Below are 19,982 nucleotides of genomic sequence, written 5' to 3' on the forward strand. Positions count from 1 at the left end.
ACCAGTCATTTTGTACTTATGAAGGTGTAGGTAATTTGTATAAATATTATGATGTATATAGGGTATAAGGTGTTATATAATTTGTATATAGGATATGTATGTATGTATGATGTATGCGTGGGGACAGTTTTGAAATGGCGTAAGTTTGCATTCGAGCTTGGGCATGGTAATGGGGGAAATAGAAAGTGATAGGTATAGATTATAAATATTGTTAATATTATACTGCTATGATTAAATGCCACTAAGTTATTAGTGAGCTGGGGCACAGTTTGATCTCCGGGTAGCAACACAGTTAAAGCAATAACTAGAGAATAATAACAAGTACAAGATAAATGATAGACATCAACAAAGCTATATATGCACGTAGTACATGTAACACAGAACAAAGACATAAATAGGCATAAAAATATCATCACCCAGTATAATAAGGTTGTATGGGTGTGGTTTTTTACACCATTAAGATCAACCGGCAGTTTAAGAAGCGACTCCGAATACCCGGCTAATGTCATCAACTGACCGTATCCAGTGTCGAGGTGTGTCCTGTCCCTGGCGGGCGTATATGCGTCCCTTCTTGGTCCAGAGAAACCTCCAGGACAGACGTCGCCCGACCTCCCGCGTTTGGTAGTACAGTTGGCGGTTGTACTTGGTCAGCCTCTCGTTGACGTAGAAGGGGCGCGGCGCTGAGGACTGGCTGAGGTCGGTCGAGGTGGCCCCGCGGCGCACGCGGGCCGCGGCCGTGAGCTCGTCCTTGACGGCGCGCCGCGTGAAGCGCACCACCAGCGGCCGCGGCCGGCCCGCCGCCCCCGCGCCCGCGTCCCCCCCCTCGCCCGGCGCCCGGCGCCTTGCTCCCACACGCTCCGCGCTGACTATGTCGCTCTCTCGGAGCGTGACACCCAGCTTGGTCGCCACCGCCATGATCATATGGGTGGCATTCTCCCCGTTCTCCTCCGGGAGGTTGCTGACCTCCACGTCGTTGCCCAGAAGCTCCTGGTCCTTTTCGTTGAGCTCTAACCTTAGCTCAGCGATGACGGACTCTAGTCGGGAGCCCGTACCTTCCATCACCCGCTTCTCCAGCACGTCCACCCTCGAGTCCAGGGTGCTGAGCCGTTCCTCTGTTGCGGAGAATGAGCTTTTGAGGTCCTTGACCTCGGCCCGGAACAGGCGGATCTCCTCCCGCACGGCGCTCAGCTCCTCGCGGAACAGGCGGATCTCCAGCCCGAGCTCCACTTTGAACTCTTCCGTCGTGTCATTCGCAGTGGAGTTGTGGCGGCCGTCGGACACGACCGGTTCAGGCAGCTCAAGGGAGTCTATCCCTTCAGCAACGGGAACATCGATGTTGGGCGCGGGTGGCGGGTTCCCGGATACACATCCCGGGCAGACCCAGTTAGGGGTACCTTCCTCGCCTCCCTTAAGGCAGAACGGGTGGTACACGGTACCGCATTTGGCGCATTTCGCACACTTAGCTATATCAGCCCGAGCAATATATTTCTTGCAACCACCGCACTTGGTCATAATGGTAGGAAATTAGTTTACCACCGTGATAGCAAATTCACTATGATTGTAATAGATGTCACTAGCGTCGGTTGCGAATCGGGATCCCTAGATGGCGCTGCTAGTGATTTTTTGAATTGTTTAAATTTCGATTATGGGGTAAACACACTGCAAGCAACTGAGGTACCCACAATTTGTGTACACAATGTATCCCCTAGGCACTTTTTGTAACACTAAATACAGGTGATATACAGCACAGAAACTCGAGATAACAGTTGATGCACATATATGTAACCACAGAAAACTTTTAATAAACTTTTTGTTACTTAATACTTGGTTCTTTTAATTTTTAACACGGAAGTAAACAGTAGCAAGTATCACTCGTATACGATCGTGACGTCATTTATTATTAAATTACCAACATTACCAACATTAGCAATTTTACCCCGCTGAAGTGGTCCAACAGTTTTATGGTATATGGCGGATTTGTGTAGATAAATACAAACAATAATTATTTAAAATAAAAACTCCCCACATGTAGGGAAAAGATCAAAATTTCCCTAAAAACGTAGAAAAAATTACCAACATTAGCAATTTTACCCCGGTGAAGTGGTCCAACAGATTTATGGTATATGGCGGATTTGTGTAGATAAATACAAACAATAATTATTTAAAATAAAAACTCCCCATTTGTAGGAAAAAGATCAAAATTTCCCTAAAAACGTAGAAAAAATTACCAACATTAACAATTTCACCCCTTTGAAGTGGTCAGACAGATTTGTGGTATATGGCGCATTTGTGTAGATAAATACAAACAATAATTATTTAAAATAAAAACTCCCCACTTTTAGGGGAAAAAATATTTTCCCTAAAAACATACAAAATGTAAATCAACTTTACCACAGTGTAAGTTCCGAGCGCAGCGAGGCCATAGTCCTCCTACAAGCTATACCAAAATAAAACCAGCCGAGCGCAGCGAGGCATCCGATCGACAAGTAACCCTGCCATAAAGAAAAGAAATCCGAGCGAAGCGAGGCATTACGTATCATAATTATTATTATCAATAAAGAAAAACTACGGGAAAAGTCCCGTTTAAGAAGTGGAAAGCCGAGCGAAGCGAGGCAAAACAACCTAAACCATCAATTCAAAACCTAGAGAGCCGAGCGGAGCGAGGCAAAACGACTGAAATCAACATCCGGAAACCCGATGAGCCGAGCGAAGCGAGGCTAAAGCGCAATAAACAGCAAGTGCCTATGTAACTGCAAAGCCGAACGAAGCGAGGAAAAACAACCGAAATTATCATTCCGAGACCTAGAGAGGAGCCGAGCGAAGCGAGGCTAAACTACTTTAATCACCAACTGCCAGTTTGACTGGAGAGCCGAGCGCAGCGAGGCAAAACAATCCAAACCATCATACCTCAAACCTTGGTGAGCCGAGCGCAGCGAGGCAAAACATTTCAAAACATCATACCACAACCACTGAAGAGCCGAGTGCAGCGAGGCAATACAACTTAAGTATAACCTTACCGTAAAAGAGGAGCCGAGCGAAGCGAGGCAAAACAATGCGAATCACCATACTTCAAACCCTGGAGAGCCGAGCGAAGCGAGGCAACACTACTCAAAACCTCGTCAACACAACTATAACCTGAGAGCCGATTGTGACTAAGAAATATCTTGAATGAATAAAAAAAAGACAAAGTGTATGTTTGGGCGTTTATAGCTCCAATTATGGATTAAATTGAAGTAAAACATATAGTTCTGTAAAAATAGTCTTAAACAGCAAACCCACGTAAGAAATTAATGAATTAAAAAAAAGCCTGTGTATTTCTTTTCTATGAAAAAGTTTTTCTTCAGGACAGAGTAAACTAATAATCGAGATGCTAGAAAAACGCGCGAATGGGGGTGACTCAGACTTATGAGGTATTAAAAAACCCAATATTTGTACACAAAACGATGTCGGCTCGATACTAGGTAAAGTTCACGAAACCATTTTTTTTTTTCATATAGATTAGTTTCTCTACCGTATTTGTGTGAGACAATCCGTAACAGGAACCAATTTTTTTGAGTACGAGTACGGGATGGAGTGTTGGGATATGGTCCGAATATTTGGATGCGTCTTTGACTTGAACACCAGAAAGATCCGCTACGTCATTGTAAAGTATACCTACCTGAATTTTCCTACTGGTATTTTTAAGGCGAAATGAATACCACTAAAGTAATTATAATAGAAACATTTCATAAAAAGAAAATCATAAGCATAAAGCCATAAGTATTCTTCACTCAAATTTGAATACAAAGGAAAACGCCAGAAATGTGGTATATAATAAGTAAAGCCAGCTGACCGATTATTATACTTAAAAAACTGTTTTGAAAACTAAAACAAAACCATCAATACCGACATGATATCGAAATTCATAATGAAAATAGTTTTTAAGGCCTTACAAAACGCAAGAAAGATTTGCTACAGTATGTTCAAGTCAATACCCTGCTGAAACCAATATTCGTACTGAAAACGTATAACTAACTAACCTAAAACAAAATTATCAGTAGGTACCCCTTTAATAAAGAAATTCATGGTGAAAACAGTTTTGAAGGCATAACAAAACGCAAGAAAGATTTGCTACGGTATGTTCAAGTCAATACCCTGCTGAAACTGAAACTCATACTGAAAACTGTCTCCCACCTAAACCAAAAGCATCAAAGCACCGCGCGGCTGCTTGCAGCCCGCGCCACAACGCAACCTCTAGTTATAATATATATAGCTGGATTACCACTGACACACTCATTGACATGATTGTTCTCCCAGAAGGAGCCATTTTTTGATATAAAAATGTTTTAGGGAAATGTACAGGGTGCTCGGGTGAGTAGAGAAAAACCTCGACTTTTTAAAAAAAGTTGTAAAAAAAAAAAAATTTTTTTGCTCCTCTTTTTTGGTGACCATACATTTTTTTATATTTAGAGGGTGTATTAAGAATGTCTGACAGATTATAAAAAAAATATAAAAAAATAAAAAAACAAAATGGCGGCCGAGTTGCAGTCAAGTAAAGTTTAGGGCGTGTCAGACCCGACTTGAGGTGAATTGATCTCCCGGAAGGGGGGGAGGTGGGGGGATGTTTTTTTTTGTAAACGGTGGGGCATATGATGGAATTTAAGGGAAAATTCAAAAAAATTGTTTTTTTTTTAATTGCGGGGGAGGGGAGATTTTTTTATAAAAACGTGTTTTTTCGGGGATTTTCAAAGCATTTTTTTATTGTGTTCGAGGCATTTGACAGGTTCGACTTGTATGGAGCGGTTGTGTAGTTTGACGAGTAGAGTTGCCATGTGAAAGAATTTTCCCCATTTTTAGGGTAAATTTTGAGATTTTCCCCAAAAACATGAAAAGTAGAAATGGCCACTTTTGATTTTAAAATTTGATGCAGTTTTGTCGGAAAGACCCGTACTAATGACATTTGACCATTTTTATTAATTTCGACTGGCAACCCTGCGCGATAGGCGAGATTATATTTTTTCCGATTTTTTTACGTCGACCCAACTTGAGGTGAATTGATCTCCCAGAAGGGAGGCAGGTGGGGTGATGATTTTTTTTGGACACGGTCTGATATATGGTGCAGTTTATGGGAAAATTCCGAAAAGTTGAAAAAACAAAATGGCGGACTGCTTTGGCGGCCATTTTGTAAAAGTGACTTTTTTTCACGTTTTTTGATTGGTTTTTTCACATGTTTAGAGTGGTTGGGGAGATTTGTCTTGTATGACGCATATGTGTAGTTTGTTGAGTAGACTATACCAGGTAAATAAAAATTCCCCATTTTTAGGGAAAATTTTGAGATTTTCCCCAAAAACCTGAAAAATAGAAATAACCGTTTTGGATTTTAAAAAATGATGCAGCTTAGTCAGAAAGGCTCATACTAATGACATTTGACAATTTTATCACTTTCGGCTGGCAACCCTGAGAAATACGGGAGATTATATTTTTGAAAAAGTTCGACGTCGATTCAAGTTGAGGTGAATTGATCTCCCAGAAGGGGGGAAGGTGGGGTGATGTTTTTCTTTGTACATGGTTGGATATATGGTGAAATTCATGGGAAAATTCCAAAAACTGCAATAATCAAAATGGCGGATGAAGTGGCAGCCATTTTGTAAAAGAGAAATTTTACATGTTTTAAGGCTATTTCACCTGTATTGAGTGGTCTGACAGTTTTGACTTGTAGAGCGCGTTTGTGTAGGTGGATGCATTTAGTTTTCTTATGAAATAAAAACTCCCCATTTTTAGGGAAAAAAACAAAATTTCCCTAAAAACAAGAGAAATTATACATAAATATGCAATTTTATCGTTTTGTGATGGTCTGAGGAGATTCGAATGTATGGCGCGTTTGTGTAGTTAAATGCATAGATTTTTAATTAATAATAAAAAACTCCCCACTTATATAAAAAAAAACAAAATTTCTCTAAAAACATGGGAAAATTTACATAAATATGCAATTTTGTCGTTTTGTGATGGTCTGAGGAGATTCGAATGTATGGCGCGTTTGTGTAGTTAAATGCATAGATTTTTAATTAATAATAAAAACTCCCAACTTATAGGAAAAAAAAACAAAATTTCCCTAAAAACATGGGAAAATTTACATAAATATGCAATTTTGTCGTTTTGTGATGGTCTGAGGAGATTCGAATGTATGGCGCGTTTGTGTAGTTAAATGCATAGATTTATAATTAATAAGAAAAAACTCCCCACTTAAAGAAAAAAAAAACAAAATTTCCCTAAAAACATGGGAAAATTTACATAAATATGCAATTTTGTCGTTTTGTGATGGTCTGAGGAGATTCGAATGTATGGCGCGTTTGTGTAGTTAAATGCATAGATTTTTAATTAATAATAAAAACTCCCAACTTATAGGAAAAAAAAACAAAATTTCCCTAAAAACATGGGAAAATTTACATAAATATGCAATTTTATCGTTTTGTGATGGTCTGAGGAGATTCGAATGTATGGCGCGTTTGTGTAGTTAAATGCATAGATTTTTAATTAATAATAAAAACTCCCAACTTATAGGAAAAAAAAAACAAAATTTCCCTAAAAACATAGGAAAATTTACATAAATATGCAATTTTGTCCCTTTGAGATGGTCTGAGGGGTTTCAAATGTATGGCGCGTTTGTGTAGTTAAATGCATACAATTTTAATTTAAAATAAAAAACTCCCCATTTTTAGGGAAATAAACAAAATTTCCCTAAAAACATGGGAAAATTTACATAAATATGCAATTTTATCCCTTTGAGATGGTCTGAGAGGTTTTGAATGTAAAGCGCGTTTGTGCAGTTAAATGCATAGAATTTTAATTTAAAATAAAAACTTCCTACTTTTAGGGAAAAAAATCAAAATTTCCCTAAAAACGTAGAAAAAATTACCAACATTAGCATTTTCACCCCTTTGAAGTGGTCAGACAGATTTGTGGTATATGGCGCATTTGTGTAGATAAATACAAAGAATTATTTTTTAAAATAAAAACTCCCCACTTTTAGAGGTAAAAATATTTTTCCTAAAAATATACGAAATGTAAATCAACTTTACCCCAGTGTAAGTGCCGAGCGCAGCGAGGCCATAGTCCTTCTACAAGCTATACCAAAATAAAACAAGCCGAGCGCAGCGAGGCATCCGACAAGTAACCCTGCCATAAAGGAAAGAAATCCGAGCGAAGCGAGGCATTACGTATCATAATTATTAATATGAATAAAGAAAAACTACGGGAAAAGTCCCGTTTAAGAAGTGGAAAGCGGAGCGAAGCGAGGCAAAACAACCTAAACCATCAATCCAAAACCTAGAGAGCCGAGCGGAGCAACTACTGAAATGCGGCAAAACTACTGAAACCAACATCCGAAAACCCGAAGAGCCGAGCGAAGCGAGGCTAAAGTATAATAAACAGCAAGTGCCTATGTAACTGCAGAGCCGAGCGAAGCGAGGCAAAACAATCGAGACTACCATTCCGAGACCTGGAGAGGAGCCGAGCGCAGCGAGGCAAAACCATCCAAACCACCATACCACAAACCTTGGAGAGCCGAGCGTAGCGAGGCATAACATTTCAAAACATTATACCACAACAACTGAAGAGCCGAGCGCAGCGAGGCAATACAACTTAAGTATTACCTTACCGTAAAAGAGTAGCCGAGCGAAGCGAGGCAAAACAATGTAAACCACCATACCGCAAACCCTGGAGCGCCGAGCGAAGCGAGACAGCACTGCTCATACCCTTGTCAACACAACAATACCTATAACCTGAGAGCCAATTGTGGCAAAAAAATACCTTGAATTAATAAAAAAGAAAGACAAAGGTTTGGGCGCGTTTATAGTTCCAATTATGGATTAAATTGAAGTAAACCATAGTTCTGTAAAAAATAGTCTCAAACAGCAAACCAACGTAAGAAATTAATGAATAAAAAAGCCTGTGTATTTCGTTGCTATGAAACTAATAATCAAGAGGCTAGAAAAACGCGCGAATGGACGTGAGCGGTGGTAGCTCAGTCGGGTAAGCGCCCGCTTCTCACGCAAGAGATGCGGATTCGAATCCCGGCGCTGACATGTAGGTACCAATGAGTTGTTTTAAAATAAGTACAATGTATACCATCGCTCTAACGGCAAAGGAAAACATCGTGAGGAAACCTGCATGTCTAGATTTAGCACATCTAGATATGTGAACCCACCAACCCGCAGTGGACCAGCGTGGTGGGAAATGGTCCAAGCTTAGGAAGGCAGTTTAGACCTTGGGGATATGCAGAAAGGTTCCACTCGAGAGAGCCAGGTGCAGGTACTTACACCCCCACACACAATAGAATAGAATATAATCGGAGGTGACTCAGATTTATGAGGTGTTAATGAACCCAATATTTTTACACAAAACGATGTCATCTCGATACTAGGTAAAGTTTACGAAACCAAAAAATGACCATACAGATCAGTTTCTCTACCGTATTTGTGTGAGACAATCCGTAATTCATAATCATAAAAGTTTTCAAGGCAAATATTAACATTCCTATGTAGTTTTTTCTATGTAAAGCCAAATTCAAGAAATATCTGTTGTACACTCCCGGGCAATGAAAAAGTTCCACTCACAAAATGCCGACACCATACGACCCCAATTTTTACAAAGATTTAATTTAAAATTGGAACAAAATATTACCGTTTTTAGTTGGTAATATCGGACGCTCTGTTAAATGTACGTCATGTTGCAGAAGACGGCATTAAGCTAGATTTTTCCGTTTCGCTTTTCTCAGTGGAACCTTTTCATTGCCCGTCAGTGTATTATGGCAAAGTCAATACCCATCTGTTACCAAATTTCATACTGAAATTAGATTTAAACGCCATAAAATATTCGATACGTTACAGTCAAGTGAATAACCGTATCTCACCAAAATTCATACTGAAAACCGTATCCCACCTAAAACAAAATCATCAGTACGCCTGTTATAATGAAAATCATAGTGAAAACAGTTTTTAAGTCATAACAAAACGCAAGAAAGATTTGCTATGGTATATTCAAGTCAATACCCTGCTGAAACCGAAATTCATACTGAAAACTGTTTCCCACGTCAAACAAAATCGTCAGTACCACTTTAATTTAAAAAAATCATAGTGAACACAGTTTTTAAGGCATAACAAAATGCAAGAAAGATTTGCTACGGTATATTCACGTCAATACCCTGCTGAAATGGAAATTCTTGTAAATACACTTTTGTACATAGATCAGTTTCTCAACTGTATTTGTGTGAGATAATCCGTAACAGAAACCAATTTTTTTGAGTACAAGTACGGGATGGAGTGGAGGGAAATAGTCCAAATTTTGAATGCGTCTTTAACTTGAACGCCTGAAAGATCCGCTACTTTATTGTAGGTAAAGTATGCCTTATCTTACCAAAATTCATACTGAAATATTTATCTTACCTGAAACTAAATCATCAGGTACCCCTTTAATAAAGACATTCATAGTGAAAACAGTTTTAACGCCTTACAAAACGCATGAAAGATTTGCTTTAATTTATGTTCAAGTCAATACCTTGCTGAAACCGAAATTCATATTGAAAACTGTATCCCCCTGAAACAAAATCATAAGTACCCCTTTTATAACGAAATTCATACTGAAAACAATTTTTAATCCAAAACAAAACACAACAAAGACTTGCTACGGTTTGTTCAAGTCAATACCCTGCTGAAATCGAAATTCATACTGAAAACTAATCCCACCTGAAATAAAAATCATCAGTACCCCTTTAATAAAGACATTCATAGTGAAAACTGTTTTTAAGGCGTAAAAAAACGCAAGGAAGATTTGCTACGATATGTTCAAGTCAATACCCTGCTGAAACCAATATTCATACTGAAAACGTATAACTATCTAAAACAAAATCATCAGTACCCCTTTAATATAGAAATTCATAGTGAAAACAGTTTTGAAAGCATAACAAAACGCAAGAAAAATTTGCTACGGTATGTTCAAGTCAATACCCTGCTGAAACTGAAATTCATACTGAAAACTGTTTCCCACGCCAAAAAAAAACGTCAGTACCCCATTAATAAAAAAAAATCATAGTGAACACAGTTTTTAAGGCGTAACAAAACGCAAGAAAGATTTGCTACGATATGTTCAAGTCAATACCCTGCTGAAACCGAACCAAAAGCATCAAAGCACCGCGCGGCTGCTTGCAGCCCGCGCCACAACGCGACCTCTAGTTATCAGTATAAAGATAATTTAATTTATTGTAATTTTATTGGGTCTAGAATTTTATTAGTTTCAATTTATTGTATTTTGCTAAATTTCATTAATCCATTTTTATTGGCCTAAATATTTGCATGCCTGTAAGGTGAAATGTGCTGAACTGATTATAAAATGTAACATCATATGTATGAACCACATTTGACGCAAATAAATGTCTTTGTCTTTGTCTTTGTCTGAGTGCTGTAGGATCCTTTCTATCCCGGAATTCCCAGGGGAAAGCCTTGACGGCGAGGCGAGACTCAAGCTCAAGTACCTATAAAATCTGAATTTACTAACCCGTACTCAGCTTGTAAGTTTTGGACGGCTGCACCAGTTTTCACGTCTCCTGGAAACAAAAAAAAAACATTTAAAATTCAAATAATTTTGGAGTTCCTATTGGACACTGACAAAATTTTCGGTAGGGGCTTAAAATTACATGTATGTATACTATGTATGGTCTTTAACTTACTACAAAAAAACATTCAACAGGTGTAGAAGGAAGTATTTGGCACATTAAAACTCAAAGGGGTTTAAGAGAACCACATATACACAGTAAACGGTAAAAAAATGGTTGTCTTGAAAAAATCGCTATGAGCCATAAGGCCGCCATTTTTGTATATGTGTTAGTATATAAGCTCTGTAACTCCTGTTTTGTTTGTACACACACATAAAGAATATTATATATTCTAAACGTTGTTTTACAGACTAACTCACTGACTAAACCTAGAGGTATAGGAAGTGTGCGATTATGTGTATTTACGTATTTATTCAAGCGGCTCCATTACAACAATGCTTTGTTCGTTAATTTTAGAACGATGACATTTGACTCTGGCCATATATCGTATCAACGACCGGATGGCGCAGTGGATAGACACTCTTACGGTTGTACCGAGGGTCCAGGGTTCTATCACCGGCCGTTCACTAGCTGATGATGAAGGCTTGGACAGGCAGGGGCAGAGAAACCTGACCCCTTCTGAGGGGTCAGATTTATCTACCAGTCGACAGTACAAGAAGGTGACGATGAAGACGTTGATGTGATGATGAAGATGATTAGGATATAAATGTATAGAGGTTAGTGACTAGCTAAAAAAAAACCGGCCAAGTGCGAGTCGGGCTCGCGCACAAAGGGTTCCGTAGCAGCAAATATAATAAACTTATTATGTCAATAACTTAACCAAAATTACAGTTAAATCAACCTATCTCAAAAACTATAAGAGATACTTTGATCAAACCAAAAATCGTTGAAAGAGTTAATTAGCATGCATCACCTCTATTTTTTTTAGAATTTTATACCCCGTAGTTATAAAAATAGAGGGGGGGGGACATACTTTTTACGACTTTGAGAGCTGATATCTCAAAAACCGTTCACTTTAAGAAAAATGTTTTTTAGAAAACTTTATATCATTTTAAAAGACCATTCCATTGATACCCCACACGGGTATGTACATCGAAAAAAAAAATTTCATCCCTCAGTTACATGTATGGGGGGCCCCACCCCCAATTCTTTTTTTTACTATTTAGTGTCATATTTTTGTAGCGGTTCATACAACACATATTCCCATCAAATTTCATCACTGTAGTACTTATAGTTTCCGAGTAAATCGGCTGTGACAGACGGACAGACGGACAGACGGACATGACGAAACTATAAGGGTTCCGTTTTTGCCATTTTGGCTACGGAACCCTAAAAATGAATAATTGTCTGGTTAATCAGTAGCATTGGGTCCAGCCAGACTCGTCCCATTCCACACTCGACCCGGCCACACTCGACCCGAATTTCTAAAATACGATAAGTTCTAGGTACTTTTGTTGAAATGTATGAAATGTACTGTCAGCCACAAGAGTTTTTTTACTGAAATTATAGTTACGTGTTTTATGTGCTGATTAATTCAAACAAAAGTAATAATTTGTACTTTTAATCATTTATTTATCATTTTCTATAAACATTATTAGTAGGTAACACATGTTTTGAATTATAAACGTAATAAGTAATAATAAATATTAACAGAATAAGTAACTATTAATAATTATGTGTGCTAAAATCACAGTTACACAAAATATCTTTACAATGAAATATTTATAAAATCCTTTTTATAAAATCCGTTTGCTGTTTATAAAATTATAATTACTTCGCAGTAGCCCTTGCTTATCAAATGTATAAATTACAAGTAAGTGCGCGAAAGAGATGGATGCAGGCCATCCAAATCTTGACCATTGTTATCGATAACCCGTTTATTTCAGGCTAAAACAATGAGAAGGGTAAACTACCTCTCTCTGTTACTGAGGTCAAACTTAGGCTAGTTTAGTCAACATATTTCTTAAATTTAAGTGATAATCACTTTATATGCAATCAATTAAGAAATCCATAAACATTTTCTGTCGACTGTACTTTGCGATAAGAAAAAAAATACAAACAAAAATGAACCTTATCGAAATTATGAAATTCGGGTCGAGTGTGGCCGGGTCGAGTGTGGAATGGGACGAGTCTGGCTGGACCCGTAGCATGGGTGCATTAAGTACGCCTTTGTACCAATTTTACTTTGTGCAATAAAGAATTTAATAATAATGACGACTCTATCTCGTTTCATTACACATTTTATCGATTGCTTGTCGGCTCTCGGCCTTTACTTATTTATTAACTTAAACTTACGGGGTACTAATCTTATAAATTTACTCCAAAAAAAAACTTGCAGATTTTCAATCAACGTTTTTTACGGCGTTAGTAGCAGAGACGGAAGACTCGGAAGCGACAAAAACCACGTTGATTGACTCTGAATGAGCAAAACACGAAAACCGGTATGTCTTGCCTGATAGGAGGCAGCTGAGAGCCGCGACAGATGTGGCAAAAACATATGCCTATTAGCCGGTCAGGCAACTCTTAGGGGAACTAAACAATGTTCTTTTGTATATCTATTGTAGTCATATACCTAGGTATAGGTATCATCACGACCCATTACGTCCCCACTGCTGGGGCACGGGTCTCCTTCCAATGAAGGAAGGGTTTAGGCCTAGTCCACCACGCTGGCCAAGTGCGGGTTGGTGGACCCCAACACAAGCAAGCTTGTGCTGAGAGAGTTGTCGAGTAAGTGGGCAACCCGACTGTCAGATGTTTTCATGCCGCCCGAAGACTAGGCTTAACGACTGCTGCCGAAGCAGCAACCGGGACCCACGGCTTAACGTGCCGTCCGAAGCACGGAAGCGTCCAGAAAAGCACCACTTGAAATTGGTCACCCATCCAATGGCTGACCGTGTCAGTTGTTGCTTAACCTCAGCGATCAGTTACGATCACTGAGGCCCGCTCGACCACGGACGCTTCTAAAGGCCAAAGTTATCTGACTGGGTGACAGCTGACATAAGCATTAAGTTTGCACACATTTCACGTCAGAAACTCGTCATTTTAGTCAATGTCCATGGCAGTCGGTCAGATAAGATGACGGCAGTCAGCAAGACGCAAGAGTAATGTGCCTTTTTTTTTAAATTGTCCTCTAGATATTTTTTTAAAAGATTCTAAATGAGTAAGTAAGTAACTACTTTTATGAAAAAGGTTTATAAAAATCGTAGATACATGTTCACATTTGTGATGTGGTACGTTGAAAATAGCTGGAGTATTTGTAATTCTTCAGAATTTAATTCTTTATACCTACGTAGCGTAGGTGGTGTAACAAATTACTTTCACGAGACACAATAGATTATTATGTAATTTAGTCTGTATTACCAAACGAGCAACCTCTATTACAATTCATTTTTAAACCATGACAAAACAAATATCGAAAAGGTTAAAAAACTAGATATAACCTTTTAAACACCAGTTAAACTTTAATTATGTTAAAAATTGTCTCCTCCATCCAAGGGTTGTCTGGTAGAGATTGCTTTAATCAATAAGACCGCCTTTTTATGTAATATTTTATATATAAGTTATGAAATTGTAATGTTTTCGTGGTGCAAAATAAAGAGTATTCTATTCTTTTCTAAACATGGTCTAACTCTTTTGATAGATAATACAGATGTTTTACATAAATCGTCTCTATGGACATATCCTCTCTGTATATATTCATTTCTTACCAAGCAATAGAAATAGCAGTAGGTGCAAGGTACAAGGCTACCCGTCACATCCTCATTATCGTCAATATTAAACACCTATACCTACTGTAGCTCCAAGCATTGTTTGTTGTGTTATGTTTTCCTATTTGACCAAAACCTAAAAATTGGTATTTTAAAATGACAAAATAATTAAATACTCTTGTTTAAATAGTCCATTTTAAAATCGTATTACGAGATGCATGAAAGGAGCTTCCCTATAAAACAAATGAAGTCTTAGTCAGAGAGTGACAACAGTTCAATAGCTAAAGCGTCCAATAACTTTTTATGAATAAAGTGGTAATCCTTTAACTATGGTGACAAAGTCTAGTCCAGCTCTAGTATTTGTCACTGACACGCTAAAGTTAAATGTGGGATGGATGATATGGGATACCCATATAAGGTACAGTAAAGGGCAGAAAGACCTGACCCCTCTCAGAAACATTGTTCCTATGAGAGGGGGGTCAGGTTTCTCTGCACCTGACCGTAAATACGTAAGTCTGTCTTATGTCTAGTGTGGTGAGTGTTGTAGTATTTTTTTATCAATTATAGTTACGATATTACACTGATTATACAGTTAAACGTGTTATTGTATACGGTTGTTTAATAGTTCTTTATCGCTAAAAAGCAAGGGTCCTTACACATATGATAGTGCCCACTGCAGCGTTATGCCACGGTTTACTGCAATATGCAAATTACGACTATTTTCAGCCGATGCTGCTTTCACAAAAACATGGTGCCACGCTTGCTAAGTGAGTAGCTAGAGTCAGAAAATCTTAACTATGAAATGGGTAAAAGGTAGTAGGTACCTACTAATATTCTCTTATTTCTATCAGGCATCTATTTAAAGTTATTTATTTATAAACACTTAATTACATAAATTAGTAAGTAGATTAAAAACTGTGAATGTACAAAGGCGGGAATACTGGCAAAAAGCGTTTTACACCAGCCAACCTTTAAATTTTAATGGTTGGGAAAAGATAAGGATCAACTACAGGACTACAGTACCTACAGTGAGTACCTACAGTACAGTCACATAAGAAACCCTATGTTAAATAGTTTAGGCACTTTAGGCATACCTTGTTTTACAACAAGTTAGCATTAACAGTTATATTAAAACAAATTCCCATAAATAGCGATTCAATCGAATCGCCATAATATAACAACCGAGTGTGTCACGCCGCTCGTGCTGCCTCGTGCACTCGCGCCATTCATAAATAATTGTACCAATCTGACACCGAGGTGGGGCCAGTTCTACTGATGAACATAATACACTCACGGGCAATGAAACGGTTCCACTGAGAAAACCACAAAATTACTCCTAAACGGAGAAGGCTAGCTTAATGACGCCTTCTGTAACATTGAAGTGCACTTAACAGAGCATCAGGATTTCAGGATATTATCAACAAAAAACGGTAATATTTTGTTCAATTTTTTTATTAATTCTTTGAAAAAATTAGGGTTGTTTGGTGTTGGTATTTGTTGAGTCAGTTGAGTGGAACTTTTTCATTGCCAGTGAGTGTAATAACAGGAATCTTCAAAATGCACGAAAGAAGCCTCCCCGAGTGACGTATCACCGACATACGTTAAGCGCAAACTGATCGACTGAAGCTAATCTGACGGGCTAATTCCTAACATCGGTGAGAAACCCCCGTCTATAGCTCCAATTGCCGATGACGATGACTCGCTAAGGGGAACAACTGAAGGCCTAGTATCGGGCGCAAGACGCGACGTCAAGAAATGACAATAGTTTTCCGTTCCACTTGCTCTCGAAGTCGGGCGATGTGAGTGAGCGCGACGCAAAACGTTTGTCACGTCTTGCGTAAAGTGTTAGGTCTTCAGGTTGTGTTCAGGATAAATTGCCGTCACTTCATCGCCATGCCCTGCGCAGACGCAATAGAAAACTTTTTTGGGGAACCAGTACAGTTTATTACTAGAAGCAGCCCGCAGGACGCTTCTATTGCGCACTGAAGCCGGCTCAGGAACTCTCGTGCTATTTTGATGATCAATCTAGCACCACACTACAACAATGTGAGCACCCACGTTCCTGCAGGCAGTTAGGTACTTAATCTAAAATGACGACAAATAAGACTAATCATAAAAGCCACCTAGTATAATTTCGATTACGGCGGTCAATCTAATTGGGACGCAGTGTTTACATAAGAGCACTCTCTGCTCTATCATTCTCGTCACTATCACCAATGGACACGACTAAAGAAAAGCTTAGACCTCTTTAGGTAGTGCATAGATTCAGTTAATGAAGAACATAACTTTATCACGAAAAATCCTAAGTTTAATTTGATTGTACTGAACCAATGCGCTGGTCACCGGCTCAAAATGTAATTACCAAACACAACGCTGAACTCTAGCTACCCGAAAACTATACTTCGAAGCGCTGCTGCTCTACGACTCTATCTCGATCACATTGCATGGCTATAACAGTCTCCAAAACTTGTTATTTCGTCTAGCAATAGTAGATCGCTTTAAGCGATAAGACCGCCATTTTTGTACATTGGTGTTAGTATTTAAGTTATGTAAGGTTATTTTAGTTATGTGTGTACAAATAAAGAATATTCTATCTATCTATCTATCTAGATAGAGCCCGTCGTTCGTCAAAAAGGCTGAGATCGGCGCCGTTGCCCGTTTTCTACGAGTAAACGCCCTTAGCCAGGTCACGGTCTAACTAGACGGAGTAGAGGTCACAGTCAGAGAGTACAATGTTATACTTAGCTGAAAGTAGAGAGGGACTAAGCACATGCAATAGCGTGGCTTCTTGTTTGTAAACTCTTGGGCCGTGTAACGTTTGATAGCTTGCGATTGCGAAGCCCTGAGGTGCGATCACAGGATTCGATACCTACTATTTTCGAAACTACACTAAGGGCCAGTTTTTTGATCCGTGGTCAACTTTAACCATTAGTCAAGTCACTTGTCAAGCATGACAGCTGCATACAAATGATGATGGGCACCAATATATGGAAGCTGGGACCAGCACCAATAGAAATGAGTGATACGTCGTTAAAAAGGTATTTTTTTGCAGAATATGAATAACGGAAGCGCTAGTCTTGATTTACTGTCCAATTAGAATAATCGTACCTTGAAAGTTTTTATATTTTATTTCTGTAATTTTAATGTTTTTGTTAGTTTTTCACATTAATTTTTATTTTTTATAACAAAATGATCATATTTCATATAATATTATATTTGTTTATTATCTTAGTAAATAAAACCAGTTGAAAGTAATTTCTCCAATTTCAATAATACGTGTTTACGTGTATTACGCCCTCCCAAGTAACATTTTTGGTTTTAAAAAGGTTTTGAAAAGGTTCTGGAACCTTTGTATGGAAATCAACTCGTGAGACTTAGAAGGCTCGATAACCTTATATTAACCTTATATTAACCTCCTGAGTGCAAAAAGGGCCCACGTTTTAGAACCTTTCTGAGAGCTACAGCAAAACCTATAGCTCAAACCCAGAACCTTTTGAACAACTTACACAGAACCTAAATAAAACCTTCACAACCTTAATTTAACGTTAACATAACCTTGGAAGACAGCTTCTAAGTTCTAAATTAGTCCTGGATGTAACTCTACTATAACTTGAAACACATTTGATGGATATTTGTAATGCCTTCCCAGGACTCTCGGGTCTTAAAATGTTTCTGTGTAAGATTTTATAATAATTATAATAAATGGCGCCATTACCTGACACTTTACAAGACTCAAAATGGCTAACTTGTAAGTGTTGTATTAATACAAAATATAGTAAGTAGTTAGGCTGAAGTCAGGAAATATGAAAACCTTGTGCGACTAGCACTTTATTGTGATACTTTCGGATAATAGTTCTGTATAAGTGACGGGCCTTTTGTAAATGATAAATTTGAAGATATTTTAATTAAAAAAATAGATAAAATTTTATGTTTGGTGTAAATTTATATTAGAAATAAAAGTACTGTCTATATAAAAAAACATATATTTGGAATAGTATAGGAAACGCTACTGAATTTTCCCTTATTAATTAAAATGTATCTTTTTGGTAAGTTTTTTTTTTATTTCAGTGAAAAAATATGGCGGCCGTTAGGAAATTACTAAAAAGCATTAAACATATTTTGAGGATGCCTCTAAAGCTTTAAAATATTCTTGTAGGACTTAAATCATGCCTTTAGCTCATAGCCAGTGCTTAATGCTTTTGGTTTTCACCAAGTAGTCCTAATTTGTTTGCCTAGACAACTCTTATCAACCTAAAGGTTTAAGATAGGTTTTAAAAAATACTTATAGGTAATTTAAATATTCCATAACTTTATGGTTGTATCAAGGTTAAAAATTTAACCTTAAGCTCTCACTTTAGCATTAATGCTAGCTTTTCTAGAAGTAAATCAGGAGTCTACGACAACTATAAGATCCTAGAACTATATGCTCCTGAAATACATGTTAAAATAACGTTAATATAAACTCTTATCAGCAGCTACAAGGTTGTATTAATAAACAATTAGTTTTAGGACTTAGTAATCATTCTCAAGTACTCAATATGACCAGATAGCAAAGCATTAACCTTTTCACAACCCTTATAAAACCTAAAGGCATTTCTTACAACCTAAGCTCGAATGAAATGTTACTTGGGCTAACTGTCATCAGGAGAGAGAGTGCAATGCCATAGAAAAATACTTCCTTCCGACGAATATATTTCAAAATGGACAACTTATACGGATTTGTCGCCATAATACTTTTTTGCTTTCATAATTCATAATACTTTATGTCTCATCTTTATTATAGGTCCCAAAACGCCCATTGTCATTTGAGGGGTTTTTAACTAATGGTCGCCATTTTTGACCAATGGTTGAGTTAACTAGGGATCAAAAAACTGGCCCTAAGGGTCACTTTTACCAAACGAAACGTATATAAAATGGTATTTAAATCAAATTTTAAATATATTTTGTACTAACTACTAAATACGTTTAGCGTTTGGTGAAATTCCACCTAACATGAAAAAAACAAATTTTACTTTTGGAACTAACAAATTTGCCTTACATTTTGACAGTGACAGTTGACGATACGCAACGTAAACGGAGGTTTCGAATCTTATAATCGCTGCACTGAATTGATAACAAAACTTGTGTAAACTCAATCAAACCAAGTTTCAAACAATTTTCCCAGAAAATTCTACGAACTCGCAACCTGTCGCGCAATGTTTACCTCACTGCGAGAACAAAGAGTCTACGGACTTCGAACCCTTTACCAACGTAGATACAGCTTGTTTTTAATTGCCGGTGGATTTACACTGTCGCCGTTGCGATAAAAGGCTTTAATGGAATGAAATAGAGTGGGTTTTTCGTTGATAACGAATTCGCTACGTTTGAGTGCAGATGCACTGAATATGCACTCGCGGACATTGGCAGTGTTTGGAGAGCGACTGGTCTCTCTCTACCTACAATCATTAAAGACATAATATTGAGTCATTGTTAAACCCGCGAACAAAATATGTGGTGACTAGTGATATAAGTATGACGTGTTGTGTCTGTGGTATCTTTATAATTTATAACGGTGTGTTATGGGGTGCAAGAAAACAGCACGTATCAGAATGATATCAGTACCACCACCCATTAGCAATTAACAATCCATAAGCAGAGCGTCGCTCGCCTGTGAAACATCTGCTAGATCCATACAAGTTACATGAGAT

General features: G+C 38.0%; 1 protein-coding gene across 1 annotated transcript in view; it reads right to left on the reverse strand.

The window, feature by feature from the left end:
• The window catches only part of LOC105391158, a 111,439-nt gene that overhangs the window by 73,227 nt on the left and 18,230 nt on the right, over positions 1–19,982 (reverse strand). The window contains exon 2 of the mRNA XM_048628297.1: positions 10,531–10,579. The gene's annotated coding sequence lies outside the window, so the exon portion shown is untranslated. The remainder of the gene's footprint in view (positions 1–10,530; positions 10,580–19,982) is intronic.

This window comes from Plutella xylostella, chromosome 20 (genome assembly GCF_932276165.1).
Source record: "Plutella xylostella chromosome 20, ilPluXylo3.1, whole genome shotgun sequence".
Taxonomy (NCBI): Eukaryota; Metazoa; Arthropoda; class Insecta; order Lepidoptera; family Plutellidae; genus Plutella; species Plutella xylostella.